Source organism: Phyllobates terribilis, unplaced genomic scaffold (genome assembly GCF_046119375.1).
Source record: "Phyllobates terribilis strain yellow unplaced genomic scaffold, ASM4611937v1 Scaffold_255__1_contigs__length_2797608, whole genome shotgun sequence".
In the NCBI taxonomy this organism is placed as follows: domain Eukaryota; kingdom Metazoa; phylum Chordata; class Amphibia; order Anura; family Dendrobatidae; genus Phyllobates; species Phyllobates terribilis.
The window spans coordinates 2431239-2449303 of NW_027363015.1; the positions used below are offsets into that span (position 1 = coordinate 2431239).

At 45.0% G+C, this 18065-nt stretch overlaps 14 non-coding genes across 14 annotated transcripts; all 14 read right to left on the minus strand.

The window, feature by feature from the left end:
* Positions 1-267: 267 nt before the first annotated feature.
* Positions 268-458, minus strand: LOC141219138 (U2 spliceosomal RNA). Its single transcript, XR_012287768.1, has one exon. It is a non-coding gene; the product is annotated as a U2 spliceosomal RNA (small nuclear RNA).
* Positions 459-1573: 1115 nt separating this feature from the next.
* Positions 1574-1764, minus strand: LOC141219246 (U2 spliceosomal RNA). Its single transcript, XR_012287846.1, has one exon. It is a non-coding gene; the product is annotated as a U2 spliceosomal RNA (small nuclear RNA).
* Positions 1765-2879: 1115 nt separating this feature from the next.
* Positions 2880-3070, minus strand: LOC141219247 (U2 spliceosomal RNA). The gene has a single exon (XR_012287847.1). It is a non-coding gene; the product is annotated as a U2 spliceosomal RNA (small nuclear RNA).
* Positions 3071-4185: 1115 nt separating this feature from the next.
* On the minus strand, positions 4186-4376 carry LOC141219248 (U2 spliceosomal RNA). The gene has a single exon (XR_012287848.1). It is a non-coding gene; the product is annotated as a U2 spliceosomal RNA (small nuclear RNA).
* A 1119-nt stretch (positions 4377-5495) lies between these two features.
* On the minus strand, positions 5496-5686 carry LOC141219250 (U2 spliceosomal RNA). The gene has a single exon (XR_012287850.1). It is a non-coding gene; the product is annotated as a U2 spliceosomal RNA (small nuclear RNA).
* A 1113-nt stretch (positions 5687-6799) lies between these two features.
* Positions 6800-6990, minus strand: LOC141219251 (U2 spliceosomal RNA). The gene has a single exon (XR_012287851.1). It is a non-coding gene; the product is annotated as a U2 spliceosomal RNA (small nuclear RNA).
* A 1116-nt stretch (positions 6991-8106) lies between these two features.
* Positions 8107-8297, minus strand: LOC141219252 (U2 spliceosomal RNA). The gene has a single exon (XR_012287852.1). It is a non-coding gene; the product is annotated as a U2 spliceosomal RNA (small nuclear RNA).
* Positions 8298-9412: 1115 nt separating this feature from the next.
* Positions 9413-9603, minus strand: LOC141219253 (U2 spliceosomal RNA). The gene has a single exon (XR_012287853.1). It is a non-coding gene; the product is annotated as a U2 spliceosomal RNA (small nuclear RNA).
* Positions 9604-10718: 1115 nt separating this feature from the next.
* LOC141219254 (U2 spliceosomal RNA) lies at positions 10719-10909 on the minus strand. The gene has a single exon (XR_012287854.1). It is a non-coding gene; the product is annotated as a U2 spliceosomal RNA (small nuclear RNA).
* A 1115-nt stretch (positions 10910-12024) lies between these two features.
* On the minus strand, positions 12025-12215 carry LOC141218967 (U2 spliceosomal RNA). The gene has a single exon (XR_012287596.1). It is a non-coding gene; the product is annotated as a U2 spliceosomal RNA (small nuclear RNA).
* A 1115-nt stretch (positions 12216-13330) lies between these two features.
* LOC141219169 (U2 spliceosomal RNA) lies at positions 13331-13521 on the minus strand. The gene has a single exon (XR_012287798.1). It is a non-coding gene; the product is annotated as a U2 spliceosomal RNA (small nuclear RNA).
* Positions 13522-14636: 1115 nt separating this feature from the next.
* Positions 14637-14827, minus strand: LOC141218968 (U2 spliceosomal RNA). Its single transcript, XR_012287597.1, has one exon. It is a non-coding gene; the product is annotated as a U2 spliceosomal RNA (small nuclear RNA).
* A 1115-nt stretch (positions 14828-15942) lies between these two features.
* On the minus strand, positions 15943-16133 carry LOC141218969 (U2 spliceosomal RNA). The gene has a single exon (XR_012287598.1). It is a non-coding gene; the product is annotated as a U2 spliceosomal RNA (small nuclear RNA).
* A 1115-nt stretch (positions 16134-17248) lies between these two features.
* Positions 17249-17439, minus strand: LOC141218970 (U2 spliceosomal RNA). The gene has a single exon (XR_012287599.1). It is a non-coding gene; the product is annotated as a U2 spliceosomal RNA (small nuclear RNA).
* Positions 17440-18065: the final 626 nt, after the last annotated feature.

Genomic DNA, 18065 nt, shown 5'->3' on the forward strand with positions numbered 1-18065 from the left:
GCCTAATATGTCTGTTTATCCAAAAGGAAGTAAAAAGGGAGAGCTAGAAAGATAGCATTGCATCACATTACATGGCAATGCAATGCACAGTTGCTGAAGTTGAACCAAAATGAGCTTGTAATCTGGCTTCTGCAACTTTGAACATGAAAAATCCAATGAGGAGAAGAAAAGCAAAGCCAAAGAGTCCATCCCAAAATCCGACAAACAAGCAAAATGAACAAAAAACATTGAATTCAATTCTTTCTGATTTTAGAAACTGCATTAAAGAAGGGGTGCATCGGTCCTGGAGATACTGCAATACCAGGTCAATGCGTGGAGTGGACAGAGCAAGCTCTTTTTCCATCTCCCTGTTCTAAAAATCCATTTAATATATGGTCCCCAGATAGGGGACGTATCAGATATTAAACTGATAAGAACAGATACTACACTTGATCTTAGCCAAAAGGCCGAGAAGCGATAACCAGAATTGGTTTCAAACTACGGAGCCACCCAAGGATCCTGAAAAGTCCATTTGTGGAGATGAGCTCCTGGACTCCCGTTAAGAAGACATGTTGTCAACCTCTAGATCCCTTACATGCCTGCACTTTTCGGCTTGCTGCTGCTGCAATCCACGCGTTTTAGATCTGCATAACTCCACCTCTTTAAACACAGCACCTTCACCCCCTGCTGTTCCCACCCGCCTCAACACCGTTGGAAGGGAGGAGAACCAATTAAGGCGGGGGGTGGGGTGGAACGAGCAGCTGTCTACCCTTAGCAGGAGGGCTCCTGATTACATACCTCTCCTGCTGCTGCTGCTGCTGGCTGTCCAGCAGCAGACTGAAGGTGGCTGCTGCTGTGCACAGGTATATAAAGGCTCAGAGCCTATTATGACACGCGCAGCCAGCGTTCCATTGCCACATTCCATCTACTGCAGGCAGGATACCTGGCTGGCTGAATGTCGCTGAGAAGCTCACAGAGACCGCCATAAGCAACAGTTTAACAGAATGCCACAGACTAATCAACCAAACTTTTTGGGTTGGGTTCTCTTTTATAGTCTGCAGGCATTAAATGAAAGAAGTCAGTGTTCCAGCAGAAGGAGACAACGTTTCAGAAAAGGCATTGTAGCAAACCAAAAAAGAAATTTTAAGCGCAGCAGAGTAACCAGCGCACATACCTGTTAGCTCAGGTGAGTTTAAAAGGCTGCTGTTGATAACAAGGGCATTTGCTAAATAGATGGTGTGTGTGCAACAATATACTGAAAGGTCAATTATATTGTGCAGCTTATCTCACCACCTGTAGTTATTTAGGTGAAAGCTCCAAAATGCTTGCCTAATATGTCTGTTTATCCAAAAGGAAGTAAAAAGGGAGAGCTAGAAAGATAGCATTGCATCACATTACATGGCAATGCAATGCACAGTTGCTGAAGTTGAACCAAAATGAGCTTGTAATCTGGCTTCTGCAACTTTGAACATGAAAAATCCAATGAGGAGAAGAAAAACAAAGCCAAAGAGTCCATCCCAAAATCCGACAAACAAGCAAAATGAACAAAAAACATTGAATTCAATTCTTTCTGATTTTAGAAACTGCATTAAAGAAGGGGTGCACCGGTCCTGGAGATACTGCAATACCAGGTCAATGCGTGGAGTGGACAGAGCAAGCTCTTTTTCCATCTCCCTGTTCTAAAAATCCATTTAATATATGGTCCCCAGATAGGGGACGTATCAGATATTAAACTGATAAGAACAGATACTACACTTGATCTTAGCCAAAAGGCCGAGAAGCGATAACCAGAATTGGTTTCAAACTACGGAGCCACCCAAGGATCCTGAAAAGTCCATTTGTGGAGATGAGCTCCTGGACTCCCGTTAAGAAGACATGTTGTCAACCTCTAGATCCCTTACATGCCTGCACTTTTCGGCTTGCTGCTGCTGCAATCCACGCGTTTTAGATCTGCATAACTCCACCTCTTTAAACACAGCACCTTCACCCCCTGCTGTTCCCACCCGCCTCAACACCGTTGGAAGGGAGGAGAACCAATTAAGGCGGGCGGTGGGGTGGAACAAGCAGCTGTCTACCCTTAGCAGGAGGGCTCCTGATTACATACCTCTCCTGCTGCTGCTGCTGCTGGCTGTCCAGCAGCAGACTGAAGGTGGCTGCTGCTGTGCACAGGTATATAAAGGCTCAGAGCCTATTATGACACGCGCAGCCAGCGTTCCATTGCCACATTCCATCTACTGCAGGCAGGATACCTGGCTGGCTGAATGTCGCTGAGAAGCTCACAGAGACCGCCATAAGCAACAGTTTAACAGAATGCCACAGACTAATCAACCAAACTTTTTGGGTTGGGTTCTCTTTTATAGTCTGCAGGCATTAAATGAAAGAAGTCAGTGTTCCAGCAGAAGGAGACAACGTTTCAGAAAAGGCATTGTAGCAAACCAAAAAAGAAATTTTAAGCGCAGCAGAGTAACCAGCGCACATACCTGTTAGCTCAGGTGAGTTTAAAAGGCTGCTGTTGATAACAAGGGCATTTGCTAAATAGATGGTGTGTGTGCAACAATATACTGAAAGGTCAATTATATTGTGCAGCTTATCTCACCACCTGTAGTTATTTAGGTGAAAGCTCCAAAATGCTTGCCTAATATGTCTGTTTATCCAAAAGGAAGTAAAAAGGGAGAGCTAGAAAGATAGCATTGCATCACATTACATGGCAATGCAATGCACAGTTGCTGAAGTTGAACCAAAATGAGCTTGTAATCTGGCTTCTGCAACTTTGAACATGAAAAATCCAATGAGGAGAAGAAAAGCAAAGCCAAAGAGTCCATCCCAAAATCCGACAAACAAGCAAAATGAACAAAAAACATTGAATTCAATTCTTTCTGATTTTAGAAACTGCATTAAAGAAGGGGTGCACCGGTCCTGGAGATACTGCAATACCAGGTCAATGCGTGGAGTGGACAGAGCAAGCTCTTTTTCCATCTCCCTGTTCTAAAAATCCATTTAATATATGGTCCCCAGATAGGGGACGTATCAGATATTAAACTGATAAGAACAGATACTACACTTGATCTTAGCCAAAAGGCCGAGAAGCGATAACCAGAATTGGTTTCAAACTACGGAGCCACCCAAGGATCCTGAAAAGTCCATTTGTGGAGATGAGCTCCTGGACTCCCGTTAAGAAGACATGTTGTCAACCTCTAGATCCCTTACATGCCTGCACTTTTCGGCTTGCTGCTGCTGCAATCCACGCGTTTTAGATCTGCATAACTCCACCTCTTTAAACACAGCACCTTCACCCCCTGCTGTTCCCACCCGCCTCAACACCGTTGGAAGGGAGGAGAACCAATTAAGGCGGGGGGTGGGGTGGAACGAGCAGCTGTCTACCCTTAGCAGGAGGGCTCCTGATTACATACCTCTCCTGCTGCTGCTGCTGCTGGCTGTCCAGCAGCAGACTGAAGGTGGCTGCTGCTGTGCACAGGTATATAAAGGCTCAGAGCCTATTATGACACGCGCAGCCAGCGTTCCATTGCCACATTCCATCTACTGCAGGCAGGATACCTGGCTGGCTGAATGTCGCTGAGAAGCTCACAGAGACCGCCATAAGCAACAGTTTAACAGAATGCCACAGACTAATCAACCAAACTTTTTGGGTTGGGTTCTCTTTTATAGTCTGCAGGCATTAAATGAAAGAAGTCAGTGTTCCAGCAGAAGGAGACAACGTTTCAGAAAAGGCATTGTAGCAAACCAAAAAAGAAATTTTAAGCGCAGCAGAGTAACCAGCGCACATACCTGTTAGCTCAGGTGAGTTTAAAAGGCTGCTGTTGATAACAAGGGCATTTGCTAAATAGATGGTGTGTGTGCAACAATATACTGAAAGGTCAATTATATTGTGCAGCTTATCTCACCACCTGTAGTTATTTAGGTGAAAGCTCCAAAATGCTTGCCTAATATGTCTGTTTATCCAAAAGGAAGTAAAAAGGGAGAGCTAGAAAGATAGCATTGCATCACATTACATGGCAATGCAATGCACAGTTGCTGAAGTTGAACCAAAATGAGCTTGTAATCTGGCTTCTGCAACTTTGAACATGAAAAATCCAATGAGGAGAAGAAAAGCAAAGCCAAAGAGTCCATCCCAAAATCCGACAAACAAGCAAAATGAACAAAAAACATTGAATTCAATTCTTTCTGATTTTAGAAACTGCATTAAAGAAGGGGTGCACCGGTCCTGGAGATACTGCAATACCAGGTCAATGCGTGGAGTGGACAGAGCAAGCTCTTTTTCCATCTCCCTGTTCTAAAAATCCATTTAATATATGGTCCCCAGATAGGGGACGTATCAGATATTAAACTGATAAGAACAGATACTACACTTGATCTTAGCCAAAAGGCCGAGAAGCGATAACCAGAATTGGTTTCAAACTACGGAGCCACCCAAGGATCCTGAAAAGTCCATTTGTGGAGATGAGCTCCTGGACTCCCGTTAAGAAGACATGTTGTCAACCTCTAGATCCCTTACATGCCTGCACTTTTCGGCTTGCTGCTGCTGCTGCAATCCACGCGTTTTAGATCTGCATAACTCCACCTCTTTAAAACACAGCACCTTCACCCCCTGCTGTTCCCACCCGCCTCAACACCGTTGGAAGGGAGGAGAACCAATTAAGGCGGGGGTGGGGTGGAACGAGCAGCTGTCTACCCTTAGCAGGAGGGCTCCTGATTACATACCTCTCCTGCTGCTGCTGCTGCTGGCTGTCCAGCAGCAGACTGAAGGTGGCTGCTGCTGTGCACAGGTATATAAAGGCTCAGAGCCTATTATGACACGCGCAGCCAGCGTTCCATTGCCACATTCCATCTACTGCAGGCAGGATACCTGGCTGGCTGAATGTCGCTGAGAAGCTCACAGAGACCGCCATAAGCAACAGTTTAACAGAATGCCACAGACTAATCAACCAAACTTTTTGGGTTGGGTTCTCTTTTATAGTCTGCAGGCATTAAATGAAAGAAGTCAGTGTTCCAGCAGAAGGAGACAACGTTTCAGAAAAGCATTGTAGCAAACCAAAAAAGAAAATTTTAAGCGCAGCAGAGTAACCAGCGCACATACCTGTTAGCTCAGGTGAGTTTAAAAGGCTGCTGTTGATAACAAGGGCATTTGCTAAATAGATGGTGTGTGTGCAACAATATACTGAAAGGTCAATTATATTGTGCAGCTTATCTCACCACCTGTAGTTATTTAGGTGAAAGCTCCAAAATGCTTGCCTAATATGTCTGTTTATCCAAAAGGGAAGTAAAAAGGGAGAGCTAGAAAGATAGCATTGCATCACATTACATGGCAATGCAATGCACAGTTGCTGAAGTTGAACCAAAATGAGCTTGTAATCTGGCTTCTGCAACTTTGAACATGAAAAATCCAATGAGGAGAAGAAAAGCAAAGCCAAAGAGTCCATCCCAAAATCCGACAAACAAGCAAAATGAACAAAAAACATTGAATTCAATTCTTTCTGATTATAGAAACTGCATTAAAGAAGGGGTGCACCGGTCCTGGAGATACTGCAATACCAGGTCAATGCGTGGAGTGGACAGAGCAAGCTCTTTTTCCATCTCCCTGTTCTAAAAATCCATTTAATATATGGTCCCCAGATAGGGGACGTATCAGATATTAAACTGATAAGAACAGATACTACACTTGATCTTAGCCAAAAGGCCGAGAAGCGATAACCAGAATTGGTTTCAAACTACGGAGCCACCCAAGGATCCTGAAAAGTCCATTTGTGGAGATGAGCTCCTGGACTCCCGTTAAGAAGACATGTTGTCAACCTCTAGATCCCTTACATGCCTGCACTTTTCGGCTTGCTGCTGCTGCAATCCACGCGTTTTAGATCTGCATAACTCCACCTCTTTAAACACAGCACCTTCACCCCCTGCTGTTCCCACCCGCCTCAACACCGTTGGAAGGGAGGAGAACCAATTAAGGCGGGGGGGTGGGGTGGAACGAGCAGCTGTCTACCCTTAGCAGGAGGGCTCCTGATTACATACCTCTCCTGCTGCTGCTGCTGGCTGTCCAGCAGCAGACTGAAGGTGGCTGCTGCTGTGCACAGGTATATAAAGGCTCAGAGCCTATTATGACACGCGCAGCCAGCGTTCCATTGCCACATTCCATCTACTGCAGGCAGGATACCTGGCTGGCTGAATGTCGCTGAGAAGCTCACAGAGACCGCCATAAGCAACAGTTTAACAGAATGCCACAGACTAATCAACCAAACTTTTTGGGTTGGGTTCTCTTTTATAGTCTGCAGGCATTAAATGAAAGAAGTCAGTGTTCCAGCAGAAGGAGACAACGTTTCAGAAAAGGCATTGTAGCAAACCAAAAAAGAAATTTTAAGCGCAGCAGAGTAACCAGCGCACATACCTGTTAGCTCAGGTGAGTTTAAAAGGCTGCTGTTGATAACAAGGGCATTTGCTAAATAGATGGTGTGTGTGCAACAATATACTGAAAGGTCAATTATATTGTGCAGCTTATCTCACCACCTGTAGTTATTTAGGTGAAAGCTCCAAAATGCTTGCCTAATATGTCTGTTTATCCAAAAGGAAGTAAAAAGGGAGAGCTAGAAAGATAGCATTGCATCACATTACATGGCAATGCAATGCACAGTTGCTGAAGTTGAACCAAAATGAGCTTGTAATCTGGCTTCTGCAACTTTGAACATGAAAAATCCAATGAGGAGAAGAAAAGCAAAGCCAAAGAGTCCATCCCAAAATCCGACAAACAAGCAAAATGAACAAAAAACATTGAATTCAATTCTTTCTGATTTTAGAAACTGCATTAAAGAAGGGGTGCACCGGTCCTGGAGATACTGCAATACCAGGTCAATGCGTGGAGTGGACAGAGCAAGCTCTTTTTCCATCTCCCTGTTCTAAAAATCCATTTAATATATGGTCCCCAGATAGGGGACGTATCAGATATTAAACTGATAAGAACAGATACTACACTTGATCTTAGCCAAAAGGCCGAGAAGCGATAACCAGAATTGGTTTCAAACTACGGAGCCACCCAAGGATCCTGAAAAGTCCATTTGTGGAGATGAGCTCCTGGACTCCCGTTAAGAAGACATGTTGTCAACCTCTAGATCCCTTACATGCCTGCACTTTTCGGTTTCTGCTGCTGCTGCAATCCACGCGTTTTAGATCTGCATAACTCCACCTCTTTAAACACAGCACCTTCACCCCCTGCTGTTTCCACCCGCCTCAACACCGTTGGAAGGGAGGAGAACCAATTAAGGCGGGGGTGGGGTGGAACGAGCAGCTGTCTACCCTTAGCAGGAGGGCTCCTGATTACATACCTCTCCTGCTGCTGCTGCTGCTGGCTGTCCAGCAGCAGACTGAAGGTGGCTGCTGCTGTGCACAGGTATATAAAGGCTCAGAGCCTATTATGACACGCGCAGCCAGCGTTCCATTGCCACATTCCATCTACTGCAGGCAGGATACCTGGCTGGCTGAGTGTCGCTGAGAAGCTCACAGAGACCGCCATAAGCAACAGTTTAACAGAATGCCACAGACTAATCAACCAAACTTTTTGGGTTGGGTTCTCTTTTATAGTCTGCAGGCATTAAATGAAAGAAGTCAGTGTTCCAGCAGAAGGAGACAACGTTTCAGAAAAGGCATTGTAGCAAACCAAAAAAGAAATTTTAAGCGCAGCAGAGTAACCAGCGCACATACCTGTTAGCTCAGGTGAGTTTAAAAGGCTGCTGTTGATAACAAGGGCATTTGCTAAATAGATGGTGTGTGTGCAACAATATACTGAAAGGTCAATTATATTGTGCAGCTTATCTCACCACCTGTAGTTATTTAGGTGAAAGCTCCAAAATGCTTGCCTAATATGTCTGTTTATCCAAAAGGAAGTAAAAAGGGAGAGCTAGAAAGATAGCATTGCATCACATTACATGGCAATGCAATGCACAGTTGCTGAAGTTGAACCAAAATGAGCTTGTAATCTGGCTTCTGCAACTTTGAACATGAAAAATCCAATGAGGAGAAGAAAAGCAAAGCCAAAGAGTCCATCCCAAAATCCGACAAACAAGCAAAATGAACAAAAAACATTGAATTCAATTCTTTCTGATTATAGAAACTGCATTAAAGAAGGGGTGCACCGGTCCTGGAGATACTGCAATACCAGGTCAATGCGTGGAGTGGACAGAGCAAGCTCTTTTTCCATCTCCCTGTTCTAAAAATCCATTTAATATATGGTCCCCAGATAGGGGACGTATCAGATATTAAACTGATAAGAACAGATACTACACTTGATCTTAGCCAAAAGGCCGAGAAGCGATAACCAGAATTGGTTTCAAACTACGGAGCCACCCAAGGATCCTGAAAAGTCCATTTGTGGAGATGAGCTCCTGGACTCCCGTTAAGAAGACATGTTGTCAACCTCTAGATCCCTTACATGCCTGCACTTTTCGGCTTGCTGCTGCTGCAATCCACGCGTTTTAGATCTGCATAACTCCACCTCTTTAAACACAGCACCTTCACCCCCTGCTGTTCCCACCCGCCTCAACACCGTTGGAAGGGAGGAGAACCAATTAAGGCGGGGGGTGGGGTGGAACGAGCAGCTGTCTACCCTTAGCAGGAGGGCTCCTGATTACATACCTCTCCTGCTGCTGCTGCTGCTGGCTGTCCAGCAGCAGACTGAAGGTGGCTGCTGCTGTGCACAGGTATATAAAGGCTCAGAGCCTATTATGACACGCGCAGCCAGCGTTCCATTGCCACATTCCATCTACTGCAGGCAGGATACCTGGCTGGCTGAATGTCGCTGAGAAGCTCACAGAGACCGCCATAAGCAACAGTTTAACAGAATGCCACAGACTAATCAACCAAACTTTTTGGGTTGGGTTCTCTTTTATAGTCTGCAGGCATTAAATGAAAGAAGTCAGTGTTCCAGCAGAAGGAGACAACGTTTCAGAAAAGGCATTGTAGCAAACCAAAAAAGAAATTTTAAGCGCAGCAGAGTAACCAGCGCACATACCTGTTAGCTCAGGTGAGTTTAAAAGGCTGCTGTTGATAACAAGGGCATTTGCTAAATAGATGGTGTGTGTGCAACAATATACTGAAAGGTCAATTATATTGTGCAGCTTATCTCACCACCTGTAGTTATTTAGGTGAAAGCTCCAAAATGCTTGCCTAATATGTCTGTTTATCCAAAAGGAAGTAAAAAGGGAGAGCTAGAAAGATAGCATTGCATCACATTACATGGCAATGCAATGCACAGTTGCTGAAGTTGAACCAAAATGAGCTTGTAATCTGGCTTCTGCAACTTTGAACATGAAAAATCCAATGAGGAGAAGAAAAGCAAAGCCAAAGAGTCCATCCCAAAATCCGACAAACAAGCAAAATGAACAAAAAACATTGAATTCAATTCTTTCTGATTTTAGAAACTGCATTAAAGAAGGGGTGCACCGGTCCTGGAGATACTGCAATACCAGGTCAATGCGTGGAGTGGACAGAGCAAGCTCTTTTTCCATCTCCCTGTTCTAAAAATCCATTTAATATATGGTCCCCAGATAGGGGACGTATCAGATATTAAACTGATAAGAACAGATACTACACTTGATCTTAGCCAAAAGGCCGAGAAGCGATAACCAGAATTGGTTTCAAACTACGGAGCCACCCAAGGATCCTGAAAAGTCCATTTGTGGAGATGAGCTCCTGGACTCCCTTTAAGAAGACATGTTGTCAACCTCTAGATCCCTTACATGCCTGCACTTTTCGGCTTGCTGCTGCTGCAATCCACGCGTTTTAGATCTGCATAACTCCACCTCTTTAAACACAGCACCTTCACCCCCTGCTGTTCCCACCCGCCTCAACACCGTTGGAAGGGAGGAGAACCAATTAAGGCGGGGGGTGGGGTGGAACGAGCAGCTGTCTACCCTTAGCAGGAGGGCTCCTGATTACATACCTCTCCTGCTGCTGCTGCTGCTGGCTGTCCAGCAGCAGACTGAAGGTGGCTGCTGCTGTGCACAGGTATATAAAGGCTCAGAGCCTATTATGACACGCGCAGCCAGCGTTCCATTGCCACATTCCATCTACTGCAGGCAGGATACCTGGCTGGCTGAATGTCGCTGAGAAGCTCACAGAGACCGCCATAAGCAACAGTTTAACAGAATGCCACAGACTAATCAACCAAACTTTTTGGGTTGGGTTCTCTTTTATAGTCTGCAGGCATTAAATGAAAGAAGTCAGTGTTCCAGCAGAAGGAGACAACGTTTCAGAAAAGGCATTGTAGCAAACCAAAAAAGAAATTTTAAGCGCAGCAGAGTAACCAGCGCACATACCTGTTAGCTCAGGTGAGTTTAAAAGGCTGCTGTTGATAACAAGGGCATTTGCTAAATAGATGGTGTGTGTGCAACAATATACTGAAAGGTCAATTATATTGTGCAGCTTATCTCACCACCTGTAGTTATTTAGGTGAAAGCTCCAAAATGCTTGCCTAATATGTCTGTTTATCCAAAAGGAAGTAAAAAGGGAGAGCTAGAAAGATAGCATTGCATCACATTACATGGCAATGCAATGCACAGTTGCTGAAGTTGAACCAAAATGAGCTTGTAATCTGGCTTCTGCAACTTTGAACATGAAAAATCCAATGAGGAGAAGAAAAGCAAAGCCAAAGAGTCCATCCCAAAATCCGACAAACAAGCAAAATGAACAAAAAACATTGAATTCAATTCTTTCTGATTTTAGAAACTGCATTAAAGAAGGGGTGCACCGGTCCTGGAGATACTGCAATACCAGGTCAATGCGTGGAGTGGACAGAGCAAGCTCTTTTTCCATCTCCCTGTTCTAAAAATCCATTTAATATATGGTCCCCAGATAGGGGACGTATCAGATATTAAACTGATAAGAACAGATACTACACTTGATCTTAGCCAAAAGGCCGAGAAGCGATAACCAGAATTGGTTTCAAACTACGGAGCCACCCAAGGATCCTGAAAAGTCCATTTGTGGAGATGAGCTCCTGGACTCCCTTTAAGAAGACATGTTGTCAACCTCTAGATCCCTTACATGCCTGCACTTTTCGGCTTGCTGCTGCTGCAATCCACGCGTTTTAGATCTGCATAACTCCACCTCTTTAAACACAGCACCTTCACCCCCTGCTGTTCCCACCCGCCTCAACACCGTTGGAAGGGAGGAGAACCAATTAAGGCGGGGGGTGGGGTGGAACGAGCAGCTGTCTACCCTTAGCAGGAGGGCTCCTGATTACATACCTCTCCTGCTGCTGCTGCTGCTGGCTGTCCAGCAGCAGACTGAAGGTGGCTGCTGCTGTGCACAGGTATATAAAGGCTCAGAGCCTATTATGACACGCGCAGCCAGCGTTCCATTGCCACATTCCATCTACTGCAGGCAGGATACCTGGCTGGCTGAATGTCGCTGAGAAGCTCACAGAGACCGCCATAAGCAACAGTTTAACAGAATGCCACAGACTAATCAACCAAACTTTTTGGGTTGGGTTCTCTTTTATAGTCTGCAGGCATTAAATGAAAGAAGTCAGTGTTCCAGCAGAAGGAGACAACGTTTCAGAAAAGGCATTGTAGCAAACCAAAAAAGAAATTTTAAGCGCAGCAGAGTAACCAGCGCACATACCTGTTAGCTCAGGTGAGTTTAAAAGGCTGCTGTTGATAACAAGGGCATTTGCTAAATAGATGGTGTGTGTGCAACAATATACTGAAAGGTCAATTATATTGTGCAGCTTATCTCACCACCTGTAGTTATTTAGGTGAAAGCTCCAAAATGCTTGCCTAATATGTCTGTTTATCCAAAAGGAAGTAAAAAGGGAGAGCTAGAAAGATAGCATTGCATCACATTACATGGCAATGCAATGCACAGTTGCTGAAGTTGAACCAAAATGAGCTTGTAATCTGGCTTCTGCAACTTTGAACATGAAAAATCCAATGAGGAGAAGAAAAGCAAAGCCAAAGAGTCCATCCCAAAATCCGACAAACAAGCAAAATGAACAAAAAACATTGAATTCAATTCTTTCTGATTTTAGAAACTGCATTAAAGAAGGGGTGCACCGGTCCTGGAGATACTGCAATACCAGGTCAATGCGTGGAGTGGACAGAGCAAGCTCTTTTTCCATCTCCCTGTTCTAAAAATCCATTTAATATATGGTCCCCAGATAGGGGACGTATCAGATATTAAACTGATAAGAACAGATACTACACTTGATCTTAGCCAAAAGGCCGAGAAGCGATAACCAGAATTGGTTTCAAACTACGGAGCCACCCAAGGATCCTGAAAAGTCCATTTGTGGAGATGAGCTCCTGGACTCCCGTTAAGAAGACATGTTGTCAACCTCTAGATCCCTTACATGCCTGCACTTTTCGGCTTGCTGCTGCTGCAATCCACGCGTTTTAGATCTGCATAACTCCACCTCTTTAAACACAGCACCTTCACCCCCTGCTGTTCCCACCCGCCTCAACACCGTTGGAAGGGAGGAGAACCAATTAAGGCGGGGGGTGGGGTGGAACGAGCAGCTGTCTACCCTTAGCAGGAGGGCTCCTGATTACATACCTCTCCTGCTGCTGCTGCTGCTGGCTGTCCAGCAGCAGACTGAAGGTGGCTGCTGCTGTGCACAGGTATATAAAGGCTCAGAGCCTATTATGACACGCGCAGCCAGCGTTCCATTGCCACATTCCATCTACTGCAGGCAGGATACCTGGCTGGCAGAATGTCGCTGAGAAGCTCACAGAGACCGCCATAAGCAACAGTTTAACAGAATGCCACAGACTAATCAACCAAACTTTTTGGGTTGGGTTCTCTTTTATAGTCTGCAGGCATTAAATGAAAGAAGTCAGTGTTCCAGCAGAAGGAGACAACGTTTCAGAAAAGGCATTGTAGCAAACCAAAAAAGAAATTTTAAGCGCAGCAGAGTAACCAGCGCACATACCTGTTAGCTCAGGTGAGTTTAAAAGGCTGCTGTTGATAACAAGGGCATTTGCTAAATAGATGGTGTGTGTGCAACAATATACTGAAAGGTCAATTATATTGTGCAGCTTATCTCACCACCTGTAGTTATTTAGGTAAAAGCTCCAAAATGCTTGCCTAATATGTCTGTTTATCCAAAAGGAAGTAAAAAGGGAGAGCTAGAAAGATAGCATTGCATCACATTACATGGCAATGCAATGCACAGTTGCTGAAGTTGAACCAAAATGAGCTTGTAATCTGGCTTCTGCAACTTTGAACATGAAAAATCCAATGAGGAGAAGAAAAGCAAAGCCAAAGAGTCCATCCCAAAATCCGACAAACAAGCAAAATGAACAAAAAACATTGAATTCAATTCTTTCTGATTTTAGAAACTGCATTAAAGAAGGGGTGCACCGGTCCTGGAGATACTGCAATACCAGGTCAATGCGTGGAGTGGACAGAGCAAGCTCTTTTTCCATCTCCCTGTTCTAAAAATCCATTTAATATATGGTCCCCAGATAGGGGACGTATCAGATATTAAACTGATAAGATCAGATACTACACTTGATCTTAGCCAAAAGGCCGAGAAACGATAACCAGAATTGGTTTCAAACTACGGAGCCACCCAAGGATCCTGAAAAGTCCATTTGTGGAGATGAGCTCCTGGACTCCCGTTAAGAAGACATGTTGTCAACCTCTAGATCCCTTACATGCCTGCACTTTTCGGCTTGCTGCTGCTGCAATCCACGCGTTTTAGATCTGCATAACTCCACCTCTTTAAACACAGCACCTTCACCCCCTGCTGTTCCCACCCGCCTCAACACCGTTGGAAGGGAGGAGAACCAATTAAGGCGGGGGGTGGGGTGGAACGAGCAGCTGTCTACCCTTAGCAGGAGGGCTCCTGATTACATACCTCTCCTGCTGCTGCTGCTGCTGGCTGTCCAGCAGCAGACTGAAGGTGGCTGCTGCTGTGCACAGGTATATAAAGGCTCAGAGCCTATTATGACACGCGCAGCCAGCGTTCCATTGCCACATTCCATCTACTGCAGGCAGGATACCTGGCTGGCTGAATGTCGCTGAGAAGCTCACAGAGACCGCCATAAGCAACAGTTTAACAGAATGCCACAGACTAATCAACCAAACTTTTTGGGTTGGGTTCTCTTTTATAGTCTGCAGGCATTAAATGAAAGAAGTCAGTGTTCCAGCAGAAGGAGACAACGTTTCAGAAAAGGCATTGTAGCAAACCAAAAAAGAAATTTTAAGCGCAGCAGAGTAACCAGCGCACATACCTGTTAGCTCAGGTGAGTTTAAAAGGCTGCTGTTGATAACAAGGGCATTTGCTAAATAGATGGTGTGTGTGCAACAATATACTGAAAGGTCAATTATATTGTGCAGCTTATCTCACCACCTGTAGTTATTTAGGTGAAAGCTCCAAAATGCTTGCCTAATATGTCTGTTTATCCAAAAGGAAGTAAAAAGGGAGAGCTAGAAAGATAGCATTGCATCACATTACATGGCAATGCAATGCACAGTTGCTGAAGTTGAACCAAAATGAGCTTGTAATCTGGCTTCTGCAACTTTGAACATGAAAAATCCAATGAGGAGAAGAAAAGCAAAGCCAAAGAGTCCATCCCAAAATCCGACAAACAAGCAAAATGAACAAAAAACATTGAATTCAATTCTTTCTGATTTTAGAAACTGCATTAAAGAAGGGGTGCACCGGTCCTGGAGATACTGCAATACCAGGTCAATGCGTGGAGTGGACAGAGCAAGCTCTTTTTCCATCTCCCTGTTCTAAAAATCCATTTAATATATGGTCCCCAGATAGGGGACGTATCAGATATTAAACTGATAAGAACAGATACTACACTTGATCTTAGCCAAAAGGCCGAGAAGCGATAACCAGAATTGGTTTCAAACTACGGAGCCACCCAAGGATCCTGAAAAGTCCATTTGTGGAGATGAGCTCCTGGACTCCCGTTAAGAAGACATGTTGTCAACCTCTAGATCCCTTACATGCCTGCACTTTTCGGCTTGCTGCTGCTGCAATCCACGCGTTTTAGATCTGCATAACTCCACCTCTTTAAACACAGCACCTTCACCCCCTGCTGTTCCCACCCGCCTCAACACCGTTGGAAGGGAGGAGAACCAATTAAGGCGGGGGGTGGGGTGGAACGAGCAGCTGTCTACCCTTAGCAGGAGGGCTCCTGATTACATACCTCTCCTGCTGCTGCTGCTGCTGGCTGTCCAGCAGCAGACTGAAGGTGGCTGCTGCTGTGCACAGGTATATAAAGGCTCAGAGCCTATTATGACACGCGCAGCCAGCGTTCCATTGCCACATTCCATCTACTGCAGGCAGGATACCTGGCTGGCTGAATGTCGCTGAGAAGCTCACAGAGACCGCCATAAGCAACAGTTTAACAGAATGCCACAGACTAATCAACCAAACTTTTTGGGTTGGGTTCTCTTTTATAGTCTGCAGGCATTAAATGAAAGAAGTCAGTGTTCCAGCAGAAGGAGACAACGTTTCAGAAAAGGCATTGTAGCAAACCAAAAAAGAAATTTTAAGCGCAGCAGAGTAACCAGCGCACATACCTGTTAGCTCAGGTGAGTTTAAAAGGCTGCTGTTGATAACAAGGGCATTTGCTAAATAGATGGTGTGTGTGCAACAATATACTGAAAGGTCAATTATATTGTGCAGCTTATCTCACCACCTGTAGTTATTTAGGTGAAAGCTCCAAAATGCTTGCCTAATATGTCTGTTTATCCAAAAGGAAGTAAAAAGGGAGAGCTAGAAAGATAGCATTGCATCACATTACATGGCAATGCAATGCACAGTTGCTGAAGTTGAACCAAAATGAGCTTGTAATCTGGCTTCTGCAACTTTGAACATGAAAAATCCAATGAGGAGAAGAAAAGCAAAGCCAAAGAGTCCATCCCAAAATCCGACAAACAAGCAAAATGAACAAAAAACATTGAATTCAATTCTTTCTGATTTTAGAAACTGCATTAAAGAAGGGGTGCACCGGTCCTGGAGATACTGCAATACCAGGTCAATGCGTGGAGTGGACAGAGCAAGCTCTTTTTCCATCTCCCTGTTCTAAAAATCCATTTAATATATGGTCCCCAGATAGGGGACGTATCAGATATTAAACTGATAAGAACAGATACTACACTTGATCTTAGCCAAAAGGCCGAGAAGCGATAACCAGAATTGGTTTCAAACTACGGAGCCACCCAAGGATCCTGAAAAGTCCATTTGTGGAGATGAGCTCCTGGACTCCCGTTAAGAAGACATGTTGTCAACCTCTAGATCCCTTACATGCCTGCACTTTTCGGCTTGCTGCTGCTGCAATCCACGCGTTTTAGATCTGCATAACTCCACCTCTTTAAACACAGCACCTTCACCCCCTGCTGTTCCCACCCGCCTCAACACCGTTGGAAGGGAGGAGAACCAATTAAGGCGGGGGGTGGGGTGGAACGAGCAGCTGTCTACCCTTAGCAGGAGGGCTCCTGATTACATACCTCTCCTGCTGCTGCTGCTGCTGGCTGTCCAGCAGCAGACTGAAGGTGGCTGCTGCTGTGCACAGGTATATAAAGGCTCAGAGCCTATTATGACACGCGCAGCCAGCGTTCCATTGCCACATTCCATCTACTGCAGGCAGGATACCTGGCTGGCTGAATGTCGCTGAGAAGCTCACAGAGACCGCCATAAGCAACAGTCTAACAGAATGCCACAGACTAATCAACCAAACTTTTTGGGTTGGGTTCTCTTTTATAGTCTGCAGGCATTAAATGAAAGAAGTCAGTGTTCCAGCAGAAGGAGACAACGTTTCAGAAAAGGCATTGTAGCAAACCAAAAAAGAAATTTTAAGCGCAGCAGAGTAACCAGCGCACATACCTGTTAGCTCAGGTGAGTTTAAAAGGCTGCTGTTGATAACAAGGGCATTTGCTAAATAGATGGTGTGTGTGCAACAATATACTGAAAGGTCAATTATATTGTGCAGCTTATCTCACCACCTGTAGTTATTTAGGTGAAAGCTCCAAAATGCTTGCATAATATGTCTGTTTATCCAAAAGGAAGTAAAAAGGGAGAGCTAGAAAGATAGCATTGCATCACATTACATGGCAATGCAATGCACAGTTGCTGAAGTTGAACCAAAATGAGCTTGTAATCTGGCTTCTGCAACTTTGAACATGAAAAATCCAATGAGGAGAAGAAAAGCAAAGCCAAAGAGTCCATCCCAAAATCCGACAAACAAGCAAAATGAACAAAAAACATTGAATTCAATTCTTTCTGATTTTAGAAACTGCATTAAAGAAGGGGTGCACCGGTCCTGGAGATACTGCAATACCAGGTCAATGCGTGGAGTGGACAGAGCAAGCTCTTTTTCCATCTCCCTGTTCTAAAAATCCATTTAATATATGGTCCCCAGATAGGGGACGTATCAGATATTAAACTGATAAGAACAGATACTACACTTGATCTTAGCCAAAAGGCCGAGAAGCGATAACCAGAATTGGTTTCAAACTACGGAGCCACCCAAGGATCCTGAAAAGTCCATTTGTGGAGATGAGCTCCTGGACTCCCGTTAAGAAGACATGTTGTCAACCTCTAGATCCCTTACATGCCTGCACTTTTCGGCTTGCTGCTGCTGCAATCCACGCGTTTTAGATCTGCATAACTCCACCTCTTTAAACACAGCACCTTCACCCCCTGCTGTTCCCACCCGCCTCAACACCGTTGGAAGGGAGGAGAACCAATTAAGGCGGGGGGTGGGGTGGAACGAGCAGCTGTCTACCCTTAGCAGGAGGGCTCCTGATTACATACCTCTCCTGCTGCTGCTGCTGCTGGCTGTCCAGCAGCAGACTGAAGGTGGCTGCTGCTGTGCACAGGTATATAAAGGCTCAGAGCCTATTATGACACGCGCAGCCAGCGTTCCATTGCCACATTCCATCTACTGCAGGCAGGATACCTGGCTGGCTGAATGTCGCTGAGAAGCTCACAGAGACCGCCATAAGCAACAGTTTAACAGAATGCCACAGACTAATCAACCAAACTTTTTGGGTTGGGTTCTCTTTTATAGTCTGCAGGCATTAAATGAAAGAAGTCAGTGTTCCAGCAGAAGGAGACAACG